At 40.7% G+C, this 27794-nt stretch overlaps 1 protein-coding gene across 7 annotated transcripts in view; it reads left to right on the top strand.

Annotated features, from left to right (window-relative positions):
- The window catches only part of GRIA3 (glutamate ionotropic receptor AMPA type subunit 3), a 542807-nt gene that overhangs the window by 54636 nt on the left and 460377 nt on the right, over positions 1 to 27794 (top strand). For all 7 annotated transcript variants that reach the window (XM_085230480.1, XM_085230478.1, XM_085230479.1 and 4 more), the window contains exon 2: positions 6641 to 6717. The gene's annotated coding sequence lies outside the window, so the exon portion shown is untranslated. The remainder of the gene's footprint in view (positions 1 to 6640; positions 6718 to 27794) is intronic.

Raw genomic sequence — 27794 nt, 5'->3', positions numbered from 1 at the left:
AAGGCCACTGCTTAAAAGTTTTATTTTAAAGTGTAGCTCAAGGCCTGGCACAATAATTTCCAGTTAGCTAAAAAGGAACTTGCTGGAGGCCAGCTTGTTGGGGACAGGCAAACCAGCATTTGAAAATTCGGCCAGCCAGAGCTCTGCTGTAGAAGGTCACTCAGGGATGCAAGGGGAGAGTTGTGACATATGCCCCCTCTGTGCTCAGACTGAATGTTCTTGACACTGGGGACCTTTTGCAGCAAAGAATAAAAAGAGCTGTGCTCTAGACGAGCTGACCCGGCAGCCAACATGGATTGTTCAAGCTGAGGTCAGAACACAGCCACCTTAATTGTGATGAATCACAGCTTATGTTTCTGAAGAGGAGAAAAACCGAATGTGCTGAAATTGAAACATAATAAAATAAAATGCCTCTAATATGGGGTAATCATGTGCATTTGCCTTACACATAATGATTTATAGGGCCTTAAATGTACTTCCAATTTCTGTCCCTTTTATTCTGTGCAGTCTGGGAAAGCTGATCTGTTGAACTTGGATTTGAGACTAACACAATGCAGCCAGCCTAGCTGTGCTCCTAAACAGAGCCATGCTTTTTCTTTGGATCTAAATATTTATTAAACTCATCTTCAGCTGGCTTTTTTATCCTTCAGGATGAATAAAAGTTTCCACTCCAATTAATAGCTAACAAAAAATGAAGAATATTTGTTTGAGGTCTCAGTGGATGAAATCAGTCTTGGCAAATGCTGCAAATTGCTCCAGTAGTATCTTTTCAGTAATATAAGATGGAACGGCAATTGCAGTCAGTTATCAGCTTTTCTCTACAACGCTTTGATCCTTAGAGCTTTTTTTTTCCCTTTTGCTAGTTATGTGTACCCTCAAAAAGAAATGCAACAAGATACTGAAATTGCTGACTGCCTTGTGTTTGATATCGATTGGGCTCATTGATGCTGCATTATCTAAGACTAAATTGGCATCAACTTTTTTCCCCCTGAAGCCTGAAGATTTTGAGTTCTTTTTAATTGTTGGAGGAAGGTCAGCACAGAATGTACCCTCTGGCTTTTAATCTTAGACAGAAATGGCCTAAATGAAGAGAAAACTGCACGTCAGCAAAGTGAACTCGTGCTGAAAGCAATGTATAGGCTTCTCATGTGTTGGGTTTGTGATGACATAAGCTTTGACCTTGGCATGTATCTTTTAGAAAGAAGAGTAACATTTGTTCCCTTCAGCCTAATAGCAGTGCTGATGGCAGGAACTGTGCACTTGCATGAATTTGCACGATCCTGAACTGCTGCAAGTTGTAGCCCTGGTTGGAGAAAGACCTTAATATTGAAGCACTGTTCTATTCTAATTTCCTGATGTAGGGCTCCTAGCTTCTCTCTTTCTACAGTCAGAATGTAAGTGGCAAGAGACATGGGTGGTCAGGGATTGATGTGGTAAACTAATCAATTTGGCTGCTCTTTAGCCCGTCTGGCAGATGGGGAGCTGAACTGGTAGGTGGGATTGTTGCTGTGGCTTAGGGGAATTTCCAAGCTCATCATTTTTTCCCCTCTGCAGCATCTCTGCTTTTGGCCCCAAAAAGAGGCAGTGAATGGGGGTGGGTGTGTGGGAACTGATTCTGTGGGGATAAGAGTCCTGTTCATTTCTCTCTGAGCATCCACTGAGCCGTTTGCGGTGTCCTGTGACATGGGATGAAATGAGGAAAATTTGGGATGAAAGTTGTATCTCACAAGGCAGGGCAGAGGAGCCAGCACTGACTACAGGGGCATTCCTGCAGGAAGGGGTCTGGGCAGCGAGTGGTCTCGTGCTGCAGCACTGTGGGAGGAGATGAATTTTAGCATCTCCTGTTGAGGACATTTGTTTCAAAGGCTATGGCTGACTGCAATCAGGTTGAATGCAGAGGGGCAAGTTCATTTTCCATCCACCTGGGCTCATCCAAAATTATGAAAACAACCTCAGTCCCAATTCCCTCAAGGGTTTGGCTCATATTTCCTTGTTGAAACATGAGATTCATAAATAGGAGAATAGCTGCCCATCTGTTAGGGATGCAAAAGAGGAGAAATACATTTGGTCCCCTGATCTCCATGCCAACTTCAGCTCATCCTGAGGGTGAGCAAATTCAGTTTTCCTCCTGAAACCCAGTGAGAGTAAGAAGGAAATGGAATGACTGTAAAATTTCTCAGCATTTGAAAGAATGTGCAGAGGATAAAATAGGCCTGGGGGCATCACAGTGACTTTGAACAAAGCTGGAAGCATTACTGGCCTTTTTGCAGAGGTTTCTGTAAACAGTTTACACTTGGGTGAATTTAGAGGCTTCCCTAGTCTGATGTGAAATTTCATTTCAATTGTCCCCAGTGTGTCGGGGACACTCTCAGGCAATGGCAGTTGGGAGATTTTTCATGTCACCAATTTGACCATCTGCCTTTGACAATAAAACGTGTGCAGCACTTGATGAGATGTTGCAAGAAAATACAGAACGCAGTGGGAAAAATGCTGCAAGCTCTTTGTGTCTTATTTCTGCCCAAGCCTGCAGCCAGGGAAAACTGTGGAGCAGATGTAAGCCTACAAGGGGGGAATTTTGTACACTGAATAACTGGAAGTGGAATGCCAGCCTGCAGATGTGAACCAGCTATGAGAAACATGAAAGTGCTTGTGAGAATTTGCACCAAACCAGTGTGTGAAAACTCTTTTAGGAAACTGCAATATTGTGCTTCTCTGTATAGTTCTACAGAGTGCTGATGTCCAGATGGAGTTTGGGACACCTCACCTATGGGCTCCTGGAGAAAAATGGACAGTGAGAAATGCTCTGTGACCAACAGACCTGAGAGCTGTGTGGTTGTGCAGAGGGAAGGCTGGGGTTGCTGGGCGCCCACTGGCTCTGTCCCACCATCGTGGGTCAGCTCTCTTTTCAGCTCGCTTTCTCTCCCATTTCTGTGGTTTCCATCCAGAAGTGCACTTTGGCCTGACAACATGTGGTCCGTTTCCAGCAGGAGGTGCTGGAGAAAGGATTGGAGAAACAAGTGGGTTCCAATTTCCATCCAGAGATCCCTCATACAGACCCAAGCTCTCTGCTGTCTAATGAAGCGTAAAAGCTGCAAGTCCCTGTGTCAAGCTGCATAAGTGCATTGCTGTGTGTGTATCAGAGCCTCTTGGCTGCTAAAGAGATGGACTAAAGTGCAAACAGAATGTGTAGTTATCAATCAAATGCCTTGAAGGTTTCTAAGTGGCAAGAACTGGTCTGTCTTTAGAAAAATAACTTCTAGGAGTGCAACCAGGAAAGATCAACTGATTTATTATTTTTTTAAAGGAACAGAGCTGTGAAGTGTTCAAATGAGTCGACACCGCAGTTAGCAACTTACATTTCTGACTCAGATCATCTCACCCCTCTTTCCTCATGCCACCTCCCATTTCTGTCTTTGGCTGTGGAGGTGCTGGTCCTGCTGGGCTGTGGGCTTTGCAAGCCTGCGGAGGGAATCAGCACCAAGTGGAGGGGAAATTGATAAAGAGAAGCAGACGGTGTGTTTATGCAATAAATCCTGGTCCCTTTTCTCTTCATCTGCTTGGCACGGCTGTGTCCAGAGGGAGCCATAACCATGAGAAGGATACCTGCCTGCTCTGCAGCCGTGCTGCGGCACTCCGTAGCCATGCGGGAGGAGGAGCAGCACTGCTCTGTGCAGCAGCTCTCGGCTAGCTGCGTGTCTGCATTCACAGGGAAAGAGGCATTCTGAAAAAATGGAAAGCCAAAACATTTTCCACCTACTGGAGAAACAGGGAAAGGACTTTTTTTTTTTCTTGTAAGGATCAGAAGTTTGTTCGGAGCTGGGCCTCATTCATGCATTGCAAGGAGGTCCTTTGATTTATGCTGAGCTGATTTTGGAGGACACTTTTCTCTGGTGATTAGTAGCATTTGAATAGTGTTATGTTGTGAGGTGTTAAGCACAGTTATTTTCTGCTTGGTAAATACCCAGGTCAGTATGCAAAGGGAAAAGCCACAGCACCTCCCATGAAAAGGAACCCCTTAGTGATGCTGCATGCTGGGGGCTCTGCTTCTCCTCTGCTCTCCCTTCCTGCCATTTTTCTGTGTCTGGGCCAACTTCGTCCAGAGCGCTTGCATCCTCCCCTTGCTCTCTGTCACTGAGATGCTGTGCCCATTTCCCTGAAGAGGCAGGGAAGCTGGGATCCCCCATGCCAGCTCCTGCTCACCTGCTGGGGCTGTGCTCTCCTTCTAGCACACCTGAGACCAGTCAGCTGAATTCATAGCTTTGCTGCACTGGGGTTTGATGTGAGGCATGGCCCTCTCCTTTCCTCTTTTTCAAGCTGTGTTTAGGAGAGCTGAATTTAGTTTTTCCTTTCTGCAGAGCTTTAAATGTCGAGGGGCTCTCCTTAGTTATAAGTGCTCTCCTATCCTGTAGGCTTCAGGAAGTGAGATTTTTTAGCACATAGGAAGATCAGATGCTCAGAGAGACAGTTGTGAGGTGTGATGTGAAACACTCGAATTTCTTTTCTTGCAGAGCACATTATGGGTCATATTGCCCCGAACCGTTCTCATTACACCTACCTGGTAACTTGAACTCATTTCCTCACTTTGAGAAGGGACCTGGGAAAGAATTGACTCAGAAAGTAGTTTGTGGTGATGCAGTCCTTTAAGAGTTTAGAAAAGTAGGCAAAAGAGGTGTCTTAAATAGAATGATTTGTCATTTTACAGACTCCCTGCCTGCAGGTGTTTTCTCCATGGTTGGGGAGATCTGCCCTTCCATTCTTCTGTGCTTTGTCTGTTCTGGGCTCTTCAAGGAAACTTGGATGTTGGTGTGAGGATGTACGGCAGTGATTTATTATGTGATGTAACAGAGAGCCAGCAAAGGCTGTTTACAAATTGGCTTTCTAAGCACTGTTGGACCATCATAGTATTTGTGGTGTGTATTTCTGAGCATCTCATCTGCATGTTCAGCATTCTGTACTCAAGATTACTTTTCAGTTCTTCATTGTCAGTTCATGGCCTGCAAGAAGAGTCAATCACACTTCCATCCAAATGTCTGCTTATGCAGACACTGAAGAGACCTTTATAATCATCTTTCTGCTATGTGTTGAAAATGTGGTGTTTACTCCAGGGCAGCATCTTATTTTATTACTGTGTATATCTCAAATTGCAGATCAAATACCATATGTAGTTCTGCTCCTTTCAGTAGAACCCTCTAATAACAGACTTCTGGTCTTTTCCTATATGCATCAATTTTGCCTCAAAAGCCAAAAAATGTTTGATGCATGCTTAATAATCTAATGAAAAAGTGATTTTCTGCTGTGTTGTATTTCTTTTCATCAGGTATTTTAAAGAGGATGTAATATTGGTACTGTTCCCAGATGCTTCGTGAAAACAAATACTAATACCTAATTACTGCCTTACAAACACTTTATTCTTTGTGGTGGTAATTTATAACAGAATATTATTAATTAGACCAGAGGCTTGGTCCCAGTTGGTGAGGTATCTGCCTTTCTGATCTCATTATTTTCCTTTAGCACATACATCATTGTCATTGTCATTTTTTAATAGAGACAAAATAATGCTAAAATGCATTCTTAACTGTAATTTTACCTGAGTTTCTAGGAGATGAAAGGCAGTGAATGAAGTCATCTGGTGCCTTTCTCTACGTTGTCCTGAGTCATCAGAGTAGTCTGAGGGGTTAATGTCCTAACTAATACCAATTATTTCAAAGAGTGGCATCTGTTTTCAAACCAGAAACCATTCATGGGAAAAAAACCATTCAAAGAAGCTATTCAAAGAGCTCAGACATAGGAAAGACTGTATAGCAGCACAAATCCACTAACAGTAAGATCAAAACTGTGACATTTTCATAGTGACAGAGAGCAGTGGTACACCCAGCAATGAGCCTGCTTGTCTGAGAACCCGTGGTGGCTGGGCACCTCTAGGTATGACACGTGATACAGAGGGCTTGATGTGCAAGCATGATGCTTTCCATTCTTTTTGACATTGCTGACTGAAGCCAAAATGTTGTACTATTTGATTTAAAATAATGTACAGTTACACATTCTGGTGGATGCATTTATATCCTGTAGTGTGATTTTTTTCCCCATGAAATTTGGACTGTTAAAAAAAAAAAAAAAATGGAATGTAGGACTCATTAAAACCAAGCCATTGTAAATAGAGAAATTATTGTGCTTGCACAAAATAGTAAAATGGTTGTCCGGTGCAAAAGAATTCATATAGAGGCTTGGTTGTCAAAACTGAGCCTTATATATGCAAATTATCAGCAATTTCTTACAAATGCTCACTGTTGTGCCATCCAGAAATGTTTGGACTCCAGATCTATTCACATTTAGCATTCTATGATCCTTTGATTTTGCATTCTACTATTCTATATTTAGCCATTCTATTGTGAATCTGTTTCTTGACAACCTGGTAAAATACAAGATAATAAAGAGACACAAAATGTAGTTTCTATTCATTGGCAACGTATTTCTACATGTTATTGTCTCCACTGAATTAAATTACGTAAAAAAAAAACATAACACCCCAAAAACAACAAAAGACCAAACTTGCAAGTGGATTTCAATTATTAGTTAAAGGATAAATTGTTAACTAGTCTCATCTGACTTTCCAAAAAATCTGTATGCTTCCATTTTTCAGGTGGATTCAGGTGCCTGCAGTGGTAATCAAGAGAAGAAAGCCATGGTATTGTCCGCTTGAGAGTAGGGGAAAAAAAGGTAGGCTTTGAATTCATTCGTTGTAACTTTGGTTCTTTCTTTGGAAGACTATCTTATTATCAGTGGATGGATTCTCTCAAAATGTTAATTCCTATTTATTGTCTTTTAAACCCACAAGTAATGAAAATTATTTCTTTAATCAAAAAGAAAATATGAGATGGTATAATACATCATTAAATAAGCCTGTAAGTGCTACACAGAAGTTATAAACTACTTTTTATGATGCATAATAATGACTTTTACTCTTGAGACAAGACTGACATTCTTGCAGCTCAAATGTGTGTTAGGATTATGTGGTAGAAAGCTATTTTGGTATTACAACATAATTTGCAATGAGAAATATGACTGCTGAACTGGGATGGTGGATTTTGTCCCTGGTGATTTCTGGCTTTTGGCCTTTCCATCTGGGTCTGCCCCATGCATGCAGGGAGCGGGTAAGGGCCGGGTGAAGATAAAGATGGGAATCCTGGACCAGCTGGGCTCCTCTAAGGGTTGTGATAGGTTTTAGGATCAGTTGTGTGTTATCTTTTTGGTTACTTGTTCATGATGTGGTAGCTGTTGGACAAGACTCCTAGCTGGTAAATGCACTCGTAGCCCAGGTAACTATGGAGCTGCACCATCTATACTTTCTGCCATAGATTGCATTTGCATTTTGCTCCTACATCTGCAAATGCGCAAATGGCCCAGAAGTTTCAGTGGAAGTTACAACAATTTGGTAGTAGTTCTCAGAGCAGTTCAAGGCTTCTCAGCACAGCAGATAAAACTGTATTTCTCTGCCCTAAGCAGAGGGCTGGGAGCAGAAGTGGGACAGGGAACGGTGCAGGGGAGGGCTGAAGAACTGGGCTGCTGACTCACGCTCCCTGGGGAGGCTGGCAGGAGCCTGGTCGATGACTGCTCTGCAGCCTGCAGAACAGCCCGTGCTTGACCCCTGCATGTAGGGCGAGGAGAGTCTGTCCACCATTAAAGTTTCATCTCAATTGCTGCTGTCCGGAGAGCGACTCGAGGCAGACAGTTCCTGCAGAGATGCTCGTCTGTCCCTGTTTTTTAGCACCCAGCCGTAGGGCTGTCATCTGGGTGGTTTTGTTGTGTGCGCCCAGTCTCTGCCTTTTTTGACTGTTTTCTGTTTGTCTTCAGCCCTTTCTAGTTGAAGCATCTTTACTTATTAGTATGTATCCTCTTGCTGGCAGTGGCCATTTGTTAGGTTTAGGGTGCCAGATGCACGTGATGGTAGATCCTCCTGCTGCTGCAGAACGGCTTTGTAACGTAATAAATGAAAATGATTCTTTCCATACATCCCATCTCTGAGCACGTGAACACTGTAGCCTTGTTAAGAATGTTTCAGGTATTTTCCTTTTTCTGAATGGCGTTAGTGATGCCCTTCAAAGAGTGAAGTATCCCTGTGTTGGCTGTGCAGGGTTTTATGCAATATTTAAGATTTTTTCTGGATCCTCTTGTTATTCCCATGACTTGATATAGAATGGCTCACAAAGGAGACCAGGTGCAAAGTGTCCATAGAGAGCACATTGAGTTTAGGCTCTCAAACCCACAGGGAAATGTTCTGTTATCCCCTGTTAGCATAAGCAGTTTCACAGCTGATGTGAAGTAACACAAGGGTTAGGATGGCAGTCAGATTCACAGATGCTACTTCTAGAAAAACGAATTGAGAAGGACCACTGAAGATGCTAAACTTGCAATGTATTTGCCTGTAACATGATTTTGAAACTCAAGCAAGGAGAGTAGCAGGGTGAGCTATTAAAATTCAGTTTTACAACTGACAGGAAAGGTAGTGTGAGCTCATTTCCACAGGCATTGGTTTCTGCTCTTTTGTTCTTGTTCTTAATATTTTGCTTAATTAATTAAAGAGAACAGATCTAACTTGGAAATATTTGTATCACTGCAGCATACTTCTATTTCCAGGGTTTATCTGCAGTAATGTTAAGATACAAGATTTTTCTTTCTTTATTATTATCTTTTTGAAGGTGACTGTTCTAGCAAATAAATGTAATGAAGGCAGCAAGGCAGCTGTGTGTTTCAGTTTTCAGATGGTGCCGGGTATGATTAGCATAGACGGCAAGGGAGCAGACAGCATGGATTAAACAACATGCTCAAATCACTCTCAGGCTTTTCCTCAGGGCACTGTTCATTAATTCAAACAACAACAAAAAAGCCCTCGCAAGGCAACACAAAATGAAGCATCTTTCCTCAACCAGCACAGCTGCTGGCTGCCTTCCTTGCTTGCCTGGGGCTGGTTCCAGGAGTCACCTTCCCCATCAAATCCTGCAAATGAGTCCCTTACAAAGGAGAAAAGACCTGGGAAGAAGATGACCTCAAAACCTGGGACGAACTGGAGGAAGGGGTGCTGGGTTTATGAAAGGCAGGCCGTGTTACATATACTGTTAATACGACTATATTGATATGTAAATAATCTCTAATTCCGAAACTATTTGGAAGGAGGTTGGGGATTTTGTCTCCTGGAAGAAGAGTTGAGTTTCTAGCTGTTTCCATACAAGTTCCTTCCTGCTCTGTGGTTGAGGTGGGCAGACAGAGGCACATTGCCCTCAGATGCTGGGAAATGTAGGATTTGAATTCAATTTGTAAACAAACACCTTGAGTTGCTACAAATACGACTTTTGAAATGCCTTTTAGTTTGTATGCTTGAATGCTAGGTGACTTTTCTTTGGCTCCGGGTTTGGTGGATTCAAGGTCTGACGCTCAAGAAGAGCCCCTGCATTGCTACTGGGAGCAGTTATCTTTCCACTGACCCTTGGAGCAGTGTAGGGCTCTTCTCCTGTCTTAGGCAGTAATCTCTGTCCCATAAGCAAGGCCCTGTTGTTGTCCTCTTGATTTTCCTTTCACATGTAAGGTTGGTTCTCTTGCAAATCTACCTCATTCTGAATTTGATCAGTGAACATTATCATGACCGTGTCCCTTTAACAAATGTAATGATGTATAACAAGGCCTGCAGTAAGTAATTACTTGGACTCTCTTACTAATTAATTACCTGAGGATATTTATGGTCTGTTCAGCACAGAACTGGCACTGAAAAAAAAAAAGGAATGTAATCACAGAAATGTTCCCAGTGTAAAGGGTGTTATATTAATGCTTCATTTCAAGAACTAAAGTTAATACAGTTTTTTTGTTGTTGTTGTTGAAATAATTGAATTCCAACCCTTCTGGTTCATGGAAGAGTCATACATTTTCTCCAAGTAAATATTCCAAAGTCTTCTGTATTGAAATTGTAGAAGTTAGAAGCGAAACTGACGTGTTTATTCTCGCATCCCCATTTTTTTTCCATTCCTTGGTTCCTGTAGAACCAGGTGCTGGTTTTTGTTACTGCAGAACAGCCTACCTGGGATTCGTGCACAACTTGTTGTACAACCCTTGTTTTAAGTTCTGGCATTCTTGAAATCAGAGCACGTGATTTTATTGAGAGATGGTTTTATATAACAGTTAACAACTCTAACATTAACAGAGGCAAGGAGAAGAACGGGAAATTCTCACTGCTTTGACATGATGCAGTGGGATGGATGATCAGACCTTCCCAGTGGGAACTTTGAGAGTGTTGAAATGCAGAAGTATAATTTTCTGTCTGTATGTCCTGCTATTGTAACATCCCTAGCAATTACTTGATTGGCTGAGCAGTAGGATCTGTTCTCCTTGTCAGTGATTAGGAAAAAAATATGCTTACCGTTAACCAGTCTTATTTTCTAGTTTATTTATTGTATATTATTATTTCTGATTGCTGTTGTCTTGCCTGTGCTGAAGCCTGAGATGACAAAGGTCTGAGCATTACCCAAGAGGTGACTTCATGAATTGCAGTGACACAAGCTAGCAGGAAAGCAGGACGGAAGGTATGGGGACAGTAGAAGGGAAGAGATGAATGATGCGGTATAACAGTCAGTGTATGTGTCCTTGCACTGAATAAGGGGCACGGTACTGAAAAGGCTGGGGCAAGTGCTTCCTAAGGAGCTGAATCCTGGGAGCTCTTGTAGGGTGCTTGGGGAGGACTGGAGCAGGGTAGCAGGGACACTAATTAGCACGAACGCTGAAGTCTGTGGGTGCTTTGGAAGTCAGTTAACAAAGCTTGTGAGGATTTTCTTGTTTCACTTCTTCCTCAGTTGCTTTATAACCCTCAAAGTGTTTTGTTTCAGTGTTTTGTTTTGCTGTGTGCATAGTGCCATAGATCCTGACTGTAAATGGGTGAACTGCTGCCAGCTACCACTCTGTTAGCTCCCATATGCAGATAGCTGCTCTGAACCTGGCTGCGTGGGTAGTGGGTTGTTACATGAGGTCATCTACATATTCCAAAGGTTAAAGGGAAGTATTTCTGGATCATTCAAGCTTTTGTTTGTATGCTACTTGATAAAATAGCAGCAATTAGTATCATCTTTCTGAGAAACAGGAGTGATCTTATCAAATTTTGGGAGAAGGTTAGTGCTAATGCATGTTATTTATATGGCTTTGCATTGAAGAATTTCAATTTACAGCATGGATAGTTCAATTTCTATTTAGGGTGCAGTTCCAAAGGAAGTATAATTACAATCAAGGGGTGTCATGGAGCTGGTGAAGCATTATGTTAAGAAAACATAAGAGATATTTTGTGAAAACATTTTAGGGTTATACCTTCCTAAATACAGAGGAAGCATAACTAAGCGAGAAAAAAAAGTTTGGGCATTTAGAATCATGGAATCATTTGAGTTGGAAAGGGGCCTTGTCCTTCCTGAGGCCATCCATACACAGCTTCATAGCATTCCTATACTCCTCCCAGGGTACCTGGACCCTGCTTCCACTGCCAGTCCATCTTCTTCTTGCTCTCCAGCTTGACCAGCATGTCTTGGTTCAACTATGCTAATCTATTGCCTTCCTTTCCTGATTTCCTACACTTCAGGTAGGGAGCTCTACTGCTCTGCAGAAAGTTTCCTTAAAGATCAGCCAGCTCCACTCTGTTGCCTGGTCCTTTGAGGTCTGTTTCCCAAGAGGAGTTGTTGACTAACTCCCTGTAGAGCTGGAATTTGGCTTTTCTAAAACTTAGCGTCCTGATTTCAGTCTTTGTCTGATATCCCTCAGGAGCATGAACTCCACCACTGCACAATTACTGCAGCCCAGGCAGCATCCAATCCTGATTTCACTAATTGGTTCATTTGCATTTATGAGGTCAAGTATTGCAAGTATCGCACCCCCCTGGTGGGGCTGTCTATTACTTGGCTCAAGGAGTTATCCTTGGTGAGTTCCAGGAGCCTCCTGGGTTGCCTACAGCTTGCTATGCTACTTTTCTAGTGGATGTCAGAGTGGTTGAAGTCCCCCAGCAAGCTGAGAGCCTGCAATCGTGACACCTCCTGTAACTGGAGGAAGGTGTCTTCATCTAGAGGCTCTGTTTGATCAGGTGGCTGGTAATAAACACCAACTGCAAGGCTCCCTTTGTTGCTTCTGTCTCTAGCTCTCACTCATAAGCTTTTCACATGCTTATGACAATTCTTTGGATAGCTCTTCACACTCCATTCCTTCTGCAGCATGGAAGGCAACGCCTCTACCCCTTCTTTCTTGCCTCTCTTTTGAACAGCTTGTAGCCATTGTTAGGGCTACAATGCAGTCGTGGGAATCACCCCACCAAACTACATCATGGTTTTCTATTAGCACAGTGGCTTCCAACTCCTCGTGTTTCCCAAAGGTTGTGCATGGGTGTAGAGAAACTTCAAGTGGGGCAGCTGGCCTTGTTGCCTTCTTGGAGAATGATTCCTTGATAACTCCTTGAGTTCTCTGTGGCCTTCTCCTGTAGTATCAGTGTGCCCTGGCTCACTTTAAGATTTCAAGTGCTGCAGTGTGGGCAGCACATCTCAGGGCAGCACGGCCTACAAGTGCTCCGTCCCTCTAACCTAGTTATGCTATCTTTCACATGGTCATGGGCAGTCTCACTGTCACCTGGCTCCCCCTTCAAACCGAGATAAAGCCTGCCAATGAGCCCCTTTCACTCTTATAAAAGACACTTAACTTTATTCACTTCATTTGTGAAGTAACCACCTCTGCTGTATCCAGCCCATACACGAGACTATATCCATTTTTCCAAAAAGAGATGTAATTAATGAACCTTTATCAGAATTTTTTTCAATCTGTCATGTTTGAGCTCTTTTTGTTAATGAGAAGATGATTCAGTACCATGTCAAAGCATACATAAATCTACTCAGTGGCAGTACATATAATTCATTTGAAGTGGATACAATTGATACTTATTTAATATGGACAAAATTTGAAGATGCCCATTTTTCTTCACCTTTCCAGTTGGTTTTCCTTCACACAGTATGAATGCTTCAAGTGACCATGATCGTCTCCCACAAGCACCTGTCCAACCATACTTTTTAATCCACTCATTTACAGCAGTCTTTGCTTGTGGGAAAATATTGAGATGCAATCAGGCAAAGCTGTCAGATTGTTCTGTGTCTGAATGCAAGATGCTGATTACTGTTGCCATTGCTAGCTGAATTACACTATTAAAGGCTTTTATGAAGTATTTGCATTGCTTGTTCATACAAATATAAAATCTTGGCAACGCCATGGTGGAGGAAACAATGCTCATCTTGTGACACTTTTCTTCTAAGATAAGACAGCAACAATAATCTGTGGAAAACATCTATACACGGCACATTTAATAACGTCTTTTTGTTTGTTAATTGCAAAATTATTTAAACTACATCTTGCTCTGTTGTGTGCAGATTGTTGTGCACACATTCTCTAGAATGCAGAGGTGTTAAGGATGGGGCAGACCTGTGCCTCTATGGGATGTCCAGGTTGTGTGCTGCTGAGTTTTGGAGGATAGGGAGGGAAATCAGAAAACAGACTGACAAACATGGGATAGGAAACTGCTAGAATAGTTGTGTTATTGCAGAAAGTTTATCTGTGGGGCAGTAAGTCTACTGTTGTGCAGTGTTTTTTAGCATTGGATAAACCCATTGTACAGAGAGATGGCCTTTGTCATAGGGATTAGTGCAAATGGTGTCTGAAACAAGATGAACCAAGTAGTGATTCAGCTTTTCTGGTGTTCTCCAGGAAATTCCCTGGCTAAGAAAATCCAGGTGTTGGAGATGTTGAGTGAGGAAGCAATTTCAGAGAGGTCTCACCACACTGTGTTATGCCTGAGGCAAGGAAGAAGGGTCTTGGTTTATATTCTAAAGCAGGAACACCTCAAGCTCTCCTTGCTGTCAGCTGCAGCTGAAAACATAAATGTAAATATAAATTCTTGTGAATACCCAGGAAGCTCTTGTGGTGGTGCTGAGACACATCAGCTTTTTTCTGCTGTTGCTTTGGTATTGCATTGTTTCTTGTGTTCCTTTGTATCAATTATGCTACTAAAACAAAAGAAAATATTCCATTGTTTTAGTAAGAGCCATTCACAACAAGCTTTGTTACAAAGCCATTTAGCAGCCAGAACTCAGCACAGCACAGAAACACTTTGCTACAGCTTCATCCTTGGCAGCAGGGAATGCCACAGCAGTACGACCAAAGTCTGCAGTGGCAACACTTGTGAAAAGGAACTGCTTGAAAAGGAGTTGTTAGGAAATGGCACAAAACCATAATCCTGGGAGTGACCTGCTGTTCTCTCTTGGCACCTTTCTAAAAAATGTGTGTGTTACAGTAAAACACTTGAGAAAAAAAATTGCCTGCCTTGTCTTCTTGCTTTATTGCTTGCAAATGTCATTCTGCAAATTGCTGATGCATTTCTATTATTCAACAGCTATTTAATAAGATGGGATAAAGATTTTGCATTTTGGCCGTTGCTTTCAATGTAGCAGGCATTATTTGGTGCAGGTTGAAAGTTCCAGGGGACATTTTCTCTTGTCCAGCCATAATCTGAAGTTATAAGCTCTTCTTCTGCACTTTAAGACAATGCCTTTGTGCTTCTCACTTTAATTTGTGCCTGTTACCAATGCAGGACTGTCAAGAACTGTGTTGCTGGAGAGGACAAACAGTTGTCAAGAGTAATTTAATACTTGATTATTTCTGCAAGCTGTATGACATAATGATTTATCCTATTTTTTAATACTACCTGTTTTCATTCTTACTACTTTGTATCTTTTAGCTGACATAGAAATAATTTCAACCTAGAGCCAAATTCTATAATAAGAGTTGAAAATATGACAAAATAAATTCTACTGACCTGAAAGCAAATATAATGAGAATATAGAATGTAGCAGTTTCATTGTCAGTGAGGATAATCCTTGGTGGATGTACATTTCCCTGTTTAATGTGTTAGAGCCATTGAACTTGCATTATGAAGGATCTGCTGCCTTATGAAGATCCCAGCTTAGAGCAAGAGATGCAGAGTTGGGGGTCCTGGATTCTTCTTTGGAATCTGCCATGAAAACGATGCCTGTGCTGTGTGTGTACTTTTATCACCTGGCCTCTGTTTTCCGCACATTATCTATTTGGTGATAAGTAAAGCCGCATGAAGTATTCTTGCAAAAAAATCTATAAAAATCACACATATTCAAATTAGCTAAATATTCAGTAATTTCACTCTCATTAGGCCATATCAGCCCAATTTCTTCTGCCAGTTTCAATTAATCCATTGTTGAAATGGTTGACAGCACGTGACTGCCTTTGCAGCCTCCTCTCTCTTCACTTAGCACATGAGAAGCTGATGGGCTGAAGACTCTTGTCAGCCTCTTCTGATGTGGTTTGCCAACAGATGGCAACAGGTCTTTGAGGAGAAACCAGTTGTTGCTGCTTTCAGCATCAACACAGAATTTCAGCACTGTCTGGGAGAGGAACATAACACGATCCTGAGCCTGCTTCCAGCCTCAGACATTCTTTTATCAATTAGCAAAGCTGCTGATGGATTTGACACAGCCTTGGAAATGCCTGTGTCCCACAGGATGTGATCTGCTATGCTCTGCAGAAAGTTGGGAGATACAGAAGTTGAATGTAGGGTACAATTTTTTCTTATTGGTAAGACAGTCTTTTTTTCCTGGAAAGGATAGAGTGCAAAGCCTAATGCTTACAGAAGGCATTATTGTGCATAGTATATAGGTAGACATTACAAATAGGAGCACACCTTGTCAAATCTTCACCCAGGCAACACTGCCTGAGTAGTATCTTGAGTTTAATGCCGTACAAGTGCTGGATGGTTACCATGTGACATGTGAGTGCTGGTATAATTAGTATGCTCAGCATTTCACAGTATCACACAGCACTCAAGCTGCTAAATGGAGCAAGTGCCAGCAGTAGGGCTGGTCAGGGCTTAACTTCCCAGGCATGCTGGTGACTCACTTTCCTGCCACTGGCTCCAGCACATTTGCCATTCTCACTTGCAGCTCCTGTCATGAGCCCCAAAATGAATACTTATGTGTGATTCGTTGAGGGAGAGACTGTTGCAGTGTGCAGTGCAGAGCTGAAGGTAATCAGGTGGGATCACTCTTGTAAGCAGCAAGGAGTTGCCCTTGTAAAATAAAAGGCTTGCAGAACGCTGAGATGAGAGGCGTAGTGAAGCTTGGGTCTGTGCAATGTTCACTGCAAGATGGATATGTCCACATCTGCTTTGCACAATTTTGGTTTATAGCTCTCAACCCAGTCCAAATAGTAAGAACACCACAGCACATCAGGAATGATCATCCTGGTTGCAAAGGCACTGGAAGTGATCCCGTTAGTGCTTAGGCTCATGTTTTAAAATGGATTTAGAGCCCCAGTTTGTTTGCTTTTTCTCTCTCACTCTTAAAAACCGTATGTGGCTGACAGCAACGGTTCTGGCCTTTATCATCCTCATCTTCAGCACACACGTGTTCACCAGTCTTATTCATTTCTGGTAACGTTCTTAGAGCTCTTCTGCAGCCTCTGGTAGGAAGCATGCTTTGGTATTTTGGCCATTTTCATTCTCCTGTTCACCATATGCTGTGGCAGATTTATGAAGGATTACATCTGCATAATCATCAACCTGTTTTATTTCATCAGCTGTTCCAGTTGGCAGCACCAGGTGCTTTCCTCAGTCTTTCTGCTTTCTCCCTTTTAGTTTTGTTCACTGCCCACAAAACAAATGGTCCTCCTATGGCCACCTAAATGGCTGCCATTTTCTTATTACCATATGGCTCATCCCTCAGTGGCTCATGCGACACGCAGAAATTACCTAGCCAACAAGCCTTGCTGCTGGTCGTTTCTCACAGACCAGGCTGTTGGTGCTGCTTGGGGATATCGTTTGTGCAACTTCAGATGAGATAAAGGGATCTCGCCATTGCGTCCTTCTCTGAGACTTCTGCACGTGTTTTGTCTTCATATAAGTAGTCATTTTATCAATTCATAAATATGTCTTCTTCTTAGTGAAATGAGATGGGACTTGCTCAGGAGTGAGGAAAAACCGATTTTATTTCTGAAATTGACATTGGTCTACAAAATAAAATGTGTTCACTTGACAACCTGTTGCTGTCCCTTCCTAGAAGGAATGCCCAGGCAGTGCTTCTTTTAGTGACTTAGTATTAGTTCCACCTCGGTTTATTTCACAGATCTTGTTGTGTTTCAGGACTGTTTTTGTGTTTTTTTCCTTTGTTTGGAGCAGGAGGTCTCTGGGAGCCATCTGGGACCTACTGTGTTATTTACCATAGAGATAATAATACAGTGATACATTTTAAACTGCTTTTTAATGTGTTTTCTGGCAAATTGTCTGTTGCTGTGCTAGGTGTGAAATCATCTTAAGGGGGACAAGTGGTATTGGCATTTGTGCAGGCTTGTTGATTCTAACTAACATTTGCATTAGATTAGAACGGTAAATGCTGTCTTCAGTGCAGAAACATTTTGCATGTTCTCAATGGTATTTTAAAATGGAGTATTGCTAGTTTGAATATGAGTCAGCTGAAATTACAGAAAACGTTTCCTTTAAAATACCATCTGAATAGAAACAGGTGTCATATCACACAGAACCTGAAACAAAGCATAGCGCAAAACTTGTGTGGCATGTAATAACCCTAGTATTAGAATCTATAATGTTTTAATTTCTTCCTTGGGATATCTTTTGTGCTCTTGGAATAGTACATTTGCATGTGAATGGAAAAAGCTAAATTATATTCCTAGGTTCAAGGAAAGAAGCTAATTCTAACACTATTGATAGAGGAACTTCTTCATTTTATTTCTAACATCATTGTATCAGGCTAAAACTCTTCTTATTGCCATCAGCATGTTTGTCAGGTGAAGTTCTGAGATCATCTAAATATTTTATGAGGTTCAGTGAACAGTGAAAATAATCTTGCTAAAACCTGTCTTGCTAGTAGATTAATCAGTACTATAGTTTCTCTTTTTTATTGGAAGTTATTAGTATTCAACTTAGTTTATACTCATCTTTCTGTTTACCTGTGAAAGCAGTGAAAAAAGCAGTTCCATGTAGTTCCATGTCCAGGGATGGCAGTGGAGCTGTGAGGGCTCTGGAGCAGGAATCTGATGGGGAACGGCTGAGGGAGCTGGGATGGGTCAGTCTGGAGAGGAGGAGGCTCAGGGGAGATCTTAAAGCATAGCTCCCTGAAAGGAGGTTGTGGTGAGGGGGGGGGTTGGCCTCTGCTCTCTGTAACTAGTGATAGGATGAGAGGTAATGGCCTCAAGTTTCTCCAGAGGAGGTTCACACTGGATATTAGGAAAAATTTCTTCTCCAAAAGAGTGGTCAGATGGAATCAGATGGAATGGGCTGCCTGAGGGAGGTGGGTGAGCCACCAACCCTGGAGATGTTCAAGAAACAATTTAGATGTTGTACTAAGGGACATGGCTCAGTGGGGAAGTATTGGTGATAGGTGGACTGTGGGACTGTCTTGGAGGTTTTTTCCAACCGTGGTGATTCTACGAATATCAGTTCATTTTAATTCAGGGAAGATGCCATGGTCATTTTCACAAATCATTTTTTTAATTTGTGTATGTGTGTCTATGTGTATGTATCTATCCTCTGATACAAACCTAAATACACATATATTTGGACATTTATACACCTGTGTGCACGTATTGAGTTCTGTGTATTGAGTTCTTTGAAGGAAACAAATGGGTGGAAAAGCCAGAAATGATATCCTGTATTGGTCTATTTTGATGCTATAGAATAATATGAAATATCATTTTTGGAAAGGCCATCAAAATGAAATCTTGAGTGTATTTGAAATCAAAATGATCTGGAGGCATAGCAAACACAAGGCGTTTTATTTATTGCAAAGAAGTTTCACAAAGAGGGAAGATAAGACTGACTGCGTAAACAAGTAGCTTTTAGATAGCAGATAAACCTGTAAAATGAAATCAGTTGACTGATGGACAGAAAATATTATACGTCTGTTCTCTGAGCTGTATTATCCATTTCACGGATGCTGAAGCAGCAGGCTGACTTCTTCACCTCTCCTGCTGGCAGTGTAAAATGGCAGCTACTGTATTTAGTTAAATTGTCACTTCAGTGATTAATGATTTCTAGAGACAGCACAGAAATACAATCAGCATGCTGAAACCTAATGGTTAATAAGAAAAAAGAGTGGAATGTTCAGAGCACTCTTTCTTTGTAATACGTAGGGCTGGCACGGGATGTAGATGAAGAGGATCATAATCTTCTCCTACTGCTGCTGGAGGCTTCATTTTGTTCAAAATGTGGCTGAGTCTGAGTCTTAAAAACATGCAAACAATATTTTAGGTGGAACTTATTATATATTTTTTAACTTCTGTGTAGCAAGGATTTCCAAATTCAAAACAAGGCACAACACGAAGAAAGGTGGAGTGCACATTGGCTCTTGCTCATTACTGTATGCTCACTGTCATTAAATACACTCAGAAAAATATGCTTTGAAGCCTGTATAGATCTTTCAGCATAAAAGCAATTGGGCTTTACTGAGGTTTATTAAGCAGTCGGGGTGAACCACATGCTTCTGAGCTTGGCATGCAAATTAAAGACCTCAGTTTGGGATTAAATAGTTCTGGGAAATAATATGGAAATGTATTAAGAATTTTCCTTGTTCTTCAATTACTGCATTGTACCTGCATAGTAGAGGGGATTATTATCATCTGGTAACCTGGTGCAATGCTTTAATTAAGAGCTACAGTCAATACAAAGAAAAAAGGATGTATCAGAGATGAAGGGGAGCCTGTTATGTTTCTGATGGCCTAAGTGCCAGAGCTGCAAGAAGTTTAATTTCCCTTTCCCTCTAGTATTCTTTTAAATAAAGACAATAGTGTAGCAGGAGTTGCATCAAGACCAATGAAAGCTCCCCAGGTAATTTTTATTGCAAAGTCTCAGATTTTGCACAAGATTTTGTGCTATATAACAGGCTATATACTCAAAACGGAGCCTTTGCAGTAGCTCTAAGATGCCTTGTTCATCAGCAACTATCTGAAATAGAGGAAGAAAGATCTCACATGGAGATGCATAACATGCATAACAGAGGACTGAGAGTGCTCTCGGCATGGAATAGGATTCAATTAATGTTGTGTTAAAAATCTGGGAATATTTCCAGATACAGGGATCCTCATTCATTCAACAACTAGACAGAAAGGAATGCAAAAAACCACCAGACAGGTGTAGGGTAATTTTAACTCCATGGAGGGGAGTGCAAGCACCAGTTCATCTTCACTCAATGACTGATAGCACAGCTGTTCCTGAAAGACGTGGGAATCACAGTTTTGCTGTGCCTAATAAAAGTAGGGCACAAAATGTTGGAGCTCTGTTGCGGTATCTTTGAGTTCCTATCAAATTGCTAGCATTGCTTGAATGCCCATTTCCATGACTGCACCTTACTGCTGGCCTTTCATCATGTGAGAATCTCAGCCCTAAAATCAAGTGATGTCTGCCTTGTTTTTTTTTTCCTTGGTCAAGGATCTCAGTAATTTTCATACTGAGTATTTTAGGCAACTTCTTAACCAGTTAAAACTCCCCTTCTGCATCTAGTGATGTCCTCTTCTGTCCTAGCACTCCACTGCACAAACTAGAGATCTAGAAGACTTCACAGGTTTTATATTACTTCTAACGTTCTAGAGCTGCCCAGAGGTTTGATTTTTATTTTAAATATTCTTCCTAGGCCATGGTCTCTCTCCTGATAGTACCAGCCCAAGGCCATTACTTGCTTTTAAGTTATAACAACTTGGATTTCAAAGTGCTTCTCACACTGTTGCTACTCATGGTGTCATTACAGAAAAGATAGTTTGTGCCTAAAATGATGCATCTGAATCTGAAATCTGGAATTTTGCAGTATCCAGGAAAATGTGAATCTCCTTTGGTTTTAATATTTATTTTAAATTAATTTCAAAACCACAGAATGATTACTGGGCCAGATCTACAGGGAAGTAACCATGTTTGTTGATTAAAGAGTTGCTGTTTGATCAAAAATATTCATAACAATTATGATCAAGATAGCAGCTTTAATTCCTCAAATACCTCGTAGGCAGCAGGATCTTTGAGCCTGTGGCAAAAATATACACTGTACAAAGAATTGTTTTATCTTCTCTGACTTCCTATTGCCTCAGGGATATGATGCAGCAGTTGTTTCAACTGAGTATGAGTTATGCTGTAGAGAGGTTTTATTTGGAATTTTCCCAGGATATGTGTTGATGGTATTTTTTCATTTTCATAAAAAGTTTCAGTACTATGAGAAACACATTGATCTTGCCTCAGTTGTCACTTGGGAAGAGAGCATCCTGTTCCCTCTTTTTGTGGCATCGTCTCTTAGCTGACAAGATATCTGCATCTATTGTACTCTTTTCTTGTTCTCCTTTCACTCTGACTGGCATGTCAATATGTGCAGGTGCTGATCTATACACTCAGGGACAATATATTAATGAAAGAAGAGTCATCTATATACCCTAACAAAAATATCTTCAGTTCACAATGCTCTTTTTCACTGATGCAACAGTTTACTTAATCTAAAAAAATTTCCAACTACGGAGAAAGCTTCTCAAGAGTGGGAAGATTAGTCACAGAAATCTGCTTTGTGCTTCATTTAAACAATATTTTAAATAGCCAAAAGTAGTATTAAATGTCTCACACTGAGATTTTAGCAAAAAGATATTAAATAGTATGTAGAATTGAGCAGGAATCTGTTCTAAAGTGGCATTCTCTAAGGGGATGCTATTGTACCCTGCCACATCCTATTGTTGTACAAAGATATTGTATACTTGATGAAGGATGTTCTTTCCATGCATGCTGTGATTCAGGCTTATATTAAAGGAGAGGATAGAAAAAAATGTATCAACAAAGAGGGATTTTCTCATGCTCAGACAGATCTTGAATTTATAATTCTCTAGTGTAATAGTGGCTTGTTGCTCTGATTTGTGCTGAACAACCATGAAAGGGATGTGTGGAGTCTGTCCAGTGCTTTCAGAAACACACTGAAAAACAGGACTAAACATTTAGTGGATCACCACTTCATGTATCTGGAAGGACCAGCTTCAGAATTTATGCTAAATGGAGAAATAAAAAGCAAGTACAGCCACTTGCAGGTGATGAGAATTTCATAGTTTAGAAACATGCACTTGAACAAATGATGACTAACAAATGTTAGCCATGGGTATTCATGCATCCAAAAATTATTATGACGTTCATAGTGAATAATCTAGCCTAAAATAATTCTATATTCTATCAAAAGCATCTGTGTCTTCATTTCTGAAAATCTGAGAGCATCTTACCTTGATTCTTATATTTCAGGTTCTCATTTTTATTTCCATGTGATTCAGATACTTACGCTCAAGGGGCTAAAGCAGCTGAACTAGGAACCTTTCTGTGCAGACTGATATTTTATAGTCACTGCTAGTGTCCCTTCACTGACCTCAACAGCAGTCATGTGGGCACATATTCTGTTCAAGTAACAAGTGCTGTAAGTCACCTACTGTGCAAATTAATTCAGCTTCAATAAGCAGAAACTGCTAAATGGTGTCAAATTATGGGCAGAAGTTATATGAAGATTTTCCCCTAAAGATGAATCTAACAAGTTATCTGGTCAATTTTAAGGAATAATACATAAAACCTGGCAGACCACATAAGATTTTATATTTGCAAAGCCAACTGTCATGGTCTGATTTTCACTTCAGAGCCAAAATATCATAAATATGTTTCAAAAAATATGTTTCCATGCAGTAGATTTACAAAATATATTGTTAGCTTTATATGTGGTGCTATATTGATTTGTTACTTGCACACCCAATAAATTAGTCTTTTTCTATAGAAAAGACTTCAAAGAACAGTTCTTAGTATAATATTACGATACCATACAAATGGCTGATGCAACTCTATCATTTTGTATGGATTAGAAACATGTAACTTCTCATCTCGTCTCCAGTTTCATTGCAATGGGTTTTGTTGCTCTAGCAAGTTCCAGTTGTGCGTGTTACTGATTTTACTTAATAAAATCCTTGTTACCACCTTTTCCTGTAAGACGTAGTTAGATGCATGTATTTTTATAACGGATGCCATTACAGAGTACAATTTAACACAGTGCACATTGTAAAGGTTGATCAGTGCTCTCCATTGGTATCAACACACACCAGAACACTTTCTTAGAAATGAGGAATAGGACAGGGTGATCTTGGCTCTCATTTGAAATGAAATGGGGTGCTGCCTTTGTTGACCTACCTGAACTTTTCTTTGTCTTTCCTTTCTTAGCTCTTTGACTCATTTCCATTTTATTTACTTGCTCCTGAATTCTGATTTTTTTCCCCAGTGCTTTGCATATTAACCACTTCCCTCCTGTTTCCCTTTTGTCTGCACTGGGAACTGTACAGAGAGATGGGGGTTTAGAGCACCTCAAAGATGGGTATTTATGAGCTGGCTGTGATTTCACTACATATCAAACCTGAAGAAACTTGCACAGCAAGCTGTCCCAAAAAATACTCTGGATGATAATTCTTACATAGAAGAACATAGAAAGCGAGGTGGAGAAATTTATGGTTCAAGCCAATAAATGTTTTCTTTTGTGTTTGTTATTGCACTCTAGGATTAGTAACTCTATAGGTCTTCAGTAAAATATTGGAAAGGAATATGCTATCCAGATTAAGGCAGTTCTGTAAAACCCCACTGTTACAAACTACGAGTCACAGAGCTCTTTCTTTAAATGGATAGTTATCTAAGAAGAAATGAGCCCTAAGTAAATAGTGTTATTTCTTCAGCTTACCACAAATTCATGCTAGTCCTAACATGGTAGATGTAAAACTCTGCAATATGACTATGGCTTGGGACAGAGATTGTTGCCCAAGAGGTTGCTTGCACCACCTTTGCCACAATGCAGAATTTCCCTTCAAGGATGTTTTCACTTCATTTCTGTTGATCAAAAGTTTGAGACCCACAGCCAAGAACAGAGCCAAGAACAGAGCTTATTCAGTTGTCCAGCTACCAAATGTATTTGTCATCTCTTTTGTTTTCTTTTCTTTTCACTTGTCTAAGACTTTTTGAATGATAAATGGCTGCTCTAATTAGCTTTTCAACACAGGTAAGAATGAGCAGCTTCTGAAATTCTTTAATGCCTATACTTTTAGGATGAATGTGATTTATGTACCATAGAATGGTTACTAAAATGACTCCTATTTCATGAGAAAGGAAATGTTCTTTTTACTTCAATTGAAAAACATTTTTTTCTGTGTTTTGCAAAATGTAACTAATTTCTTTTACACTTTCATTGATTGGATTTTGCAATTCAAAACATCTTTTACCCATACACTCGTACATATTAAAGAGAAACAATTCATCTGAAATGAGATGCTTCACACTCAATTATATCTAAATTTCTCATCTCCAACTCTTGATTTCAATCTTGGGTGTCTGTGCAGCTATTGAGGCTGAAACAATGCAGAAAAGAAATGCTGTTATTTTCAATTTGTAGCAATTATACTCAGAGCAAAGCAGATGAGGTGTTTTTCAGTTTCTGCACATGGAAAATGGCAGGCAACGTGTGGAAAGGTTGGCTGATTTCTATTAGAGAGAATCCCAGAATCATAAGGGTTAGAAGGGACCACTGGAGATCATCTACTTCAACTCCCCCCTGCTAAAGCTGGACAGCTGGAGCCTTGTCTGGCTCCTTTTGCTGCTGGTCAGCCTGGCTTTCTACCAAGAGACTCCTTGATTCACAAGGCTTATTTCTTTTCTCCTCTGACATTTTCTATTCCTCCTTCCTTCCCACTGGTTGTTTGACCTGGTGGTTTTTGGTTTATAGTTGCTACCCACACAGAACGCAAATTTGAGAGAAACAAACAAACAAAAACCCACTAGCAAACAGATTTGTGTATGATGAGAAACATCCAAGTGTGCATCCTTTAAAAAAGAAAGTTACCTAACTGTCCTCCCTGTGCTGATGACCCTCATCCATCATACTTTTGAACTGTGTTTCAGGAGGAGGGATGAACTGTGATGAACTGTGCCATCAAAACAGAAATTGCAGACTGACACAGATTTACAGGGAGTTCATAAAATATGCACTGATTTCCAGGATATGGAAACTGCAGAGTCATTTTTTGCTAGTTCTCACTACAAGAACAACTTGTGACCATTTAAAAATAATTTTGAGATTGCTTTTGAGTATAAACACAATGTAACATGAGCTATTAAATTAAGCATTGCAAATAGTAAAGTTAGCTGTATTTAGATTTAATATATTTAGTGATCAAAAATCAAAGTTTCACAGAAGTTAAGACCTGGTGAGCATAATTAAACTGGATTCTGTTAAAAGATACTGTCAGCAAAATAAAATGCAGGCTAAGGTAAAGTATACAGAACCTGCCATAAATTGAAAGCCTGCCAGTTTACCTGCAGCTTGTTTGTTCCTCAGTCATGCTGTAGATAGATGAGTTTAAGAATTAGGATTGGAAAGAAGTAGTTATCACCTTTCGCTTTGAGATGCTCAACCTTTATATCTATTTGAAAAGCTATTCCTTCAACTCCATGCAGTGTGAAGGGCAATTGTACTATCAAATACCTGCAAAAAGGAGAGAGGGCTTGTGTTTTTAATCGCATTACAGAAATACGATTGGAGATTTTTTGAATTCTTTAACTGTAGTATTCAGAGGAAGCTAAATGCTGAGAAAGTACAAATCGAGGTTTTTTTGAAGGGACTAGCTTTCTGCAGTTTCCAGTTTAGATGCTGCACATTCTTTAGTAGCCAACATGACTTCTGTCTGATTTTCTAAAATAACAATAATAAAAATGCTAAAAAGAAGTCAGCACAGTTGTATCATGTCTAAGATTCTCCAATTTAAAAGAAAATTAAAAAATCTGAATTTTATGTCTGTTTTTCAGGATTTTAAATTTCCAGGGGCTTTTTTTTTTTTTTTTTTTTTTTTTTTGCCCTATAGATGTGTGCCTGTCTCAGTACTGGGAGCACAGGATTTTGCACATTGTGAATAGGGTTCTGTTGTGCTGTTGTAGATTTCTGCAGGAGATGTGGAGATGTTTGCTTCCAACAGTATTTCATTGTTCATGAATGTCATGGGTGATCACTACTGCACAAAGCAGGCACGTAAGATCTTATAGATATAATTTGCAAATTCTTCTAGTTTCAAACAGCAAACAAACCTGAACATGGCCAATTGCTTGGGTTTATAATTTGCCCTGAGTTTCCCTGGTAAAGGCTGAAATAGAAGAATAGTTCGCTCCAGAGCTGCATCTCATTCTTGAGTATATTTATATGTACTCCTCTGCTTGGTCTTATTGAGAGGCAGGCTGCAGTCTAGCAGCAGGCTATGAGAAGATGTTCTGTTTAGGTACATCACATTTCCAGCAGCACTCACAAAAATAATGTTTGTGAGGGAACTAAGTATTTCATGAGCCTGCTTCAAATTCCTTCATTTTGGATGAGCAAATTTTTCTTATAACTTGCTTTGCTGTCACAGATGGAATGCAGAATTCAATATCGTTTTACACATCCTGGAAGTGAAAATTTTGCTGGGACATTAAGTCCCACTGATTCACCTATAGGAAAGTGGGGAAATGTTAACATCCTCCTCACTTCATTAGTCAGAAGAATAAGGCATGAAGGTTAAAATACTAATTTGGCAAAACACAGAAATATGTTAAATGCATATAAGCGTACGATTTTTATCCACACTTACTAATGCTGGTGTTGTGACCACTGTGTCTCACCCCTGTTGTGATGCAGTGGGTGCACTGCACAGACACTGCTGTTGTGTGCCATGTCACAAAAACCTCAGTGGTGAATCTTCATGTTTATTACTTTTACTAGCATCTTTGCATTGTTCTTTTTTGAAACAGAAATAAGGTTTTCCCCCTCAAACCTCCAGCAGCCTGTACTGCACCAAGCACTGTCAACAGAGAGCTCTGGAATAAGCAAGGTGATGCATGAGTCCTGGCAGTAAGGTGTTGTGGGGGGGAAGCAGAGAGATTCACTTCCTTTGGCTGAACAAGGTGTGGGGTCTTCCTTGACTCACCTGTGCCCAGAACGTTGCAGCCAGGCATGGCTGCCTGTCTGAGGGACAGGAGAGGTGCAAGGACAAAGGGACGTTCCAGGAGTGTAAGAGCCCAGTTGGGTGGAGGGAAGGCTGCAGGGGTGGAGGCCAAGTATTGTCTTGGGCACATGCTGTGATGTAAGAGCTGCTGAATTAGTACTAAATCAGCTCTGGAGATGTGTGATGACAGCGGGCAAGCCTGAGGTAAATGTGTTTCCCTCAGCATTGACCTGAGTTTTGTTTAAAAGGCTTTTCCAGGCAGAGCTGAAGATGAATCTCAGTATGTGTGTCCTATACGTTATGTATTTGAATTGTTAGAGACTGATATGTGCTTAAGTTTGCATGTTGTGAGAAGTAGAAGCCAAGCAGATGCATAGCATAGGACCATCGATGCAGGAGGCTGTGCCTGTGGTGGCAGCCATTTTGGGCCTGGGGACAGCTCCGTTACCTTGCCTTGTCTTGTGGCAGAGGCATGCTCTGTGTGATTTGCAGTGTTCAATTAAGAAAGTGAAACTTCTCTGCTGCATAAAAATTGAAATCTGCTGATCCTGACGGGTAATCTGCGAAGGTGTCTGTCAGACTGTTTCAAAAACAGCGTACTGCAAATTGAAATTTACTAAACAGGCAAAACGCCGTCAGGGGAATTACGATGAGCCTGTAGAAGAAAGGCCGCTGTCAGATAATTTTAACAACCTTGAGGAAGGCACTAC

The sequence above is a fragment of the Meleagris gallopavo genome, chromosome 9, assembly GCF_905368555.1.
Source record: "Meleagris gallopavo chromosome 9, MGAL_WU_HG_1.1, whole genome shotgun sequence".
Lineage (NCBI taxonomy): Eukaryota > Metazoa > Chordata > Aves > Galliformes > Phasianidae > Meleagris > Meleagris gallopavo.
This window is presented reverse-complemented; position numbering and strand designations above follow the sequence as displayed.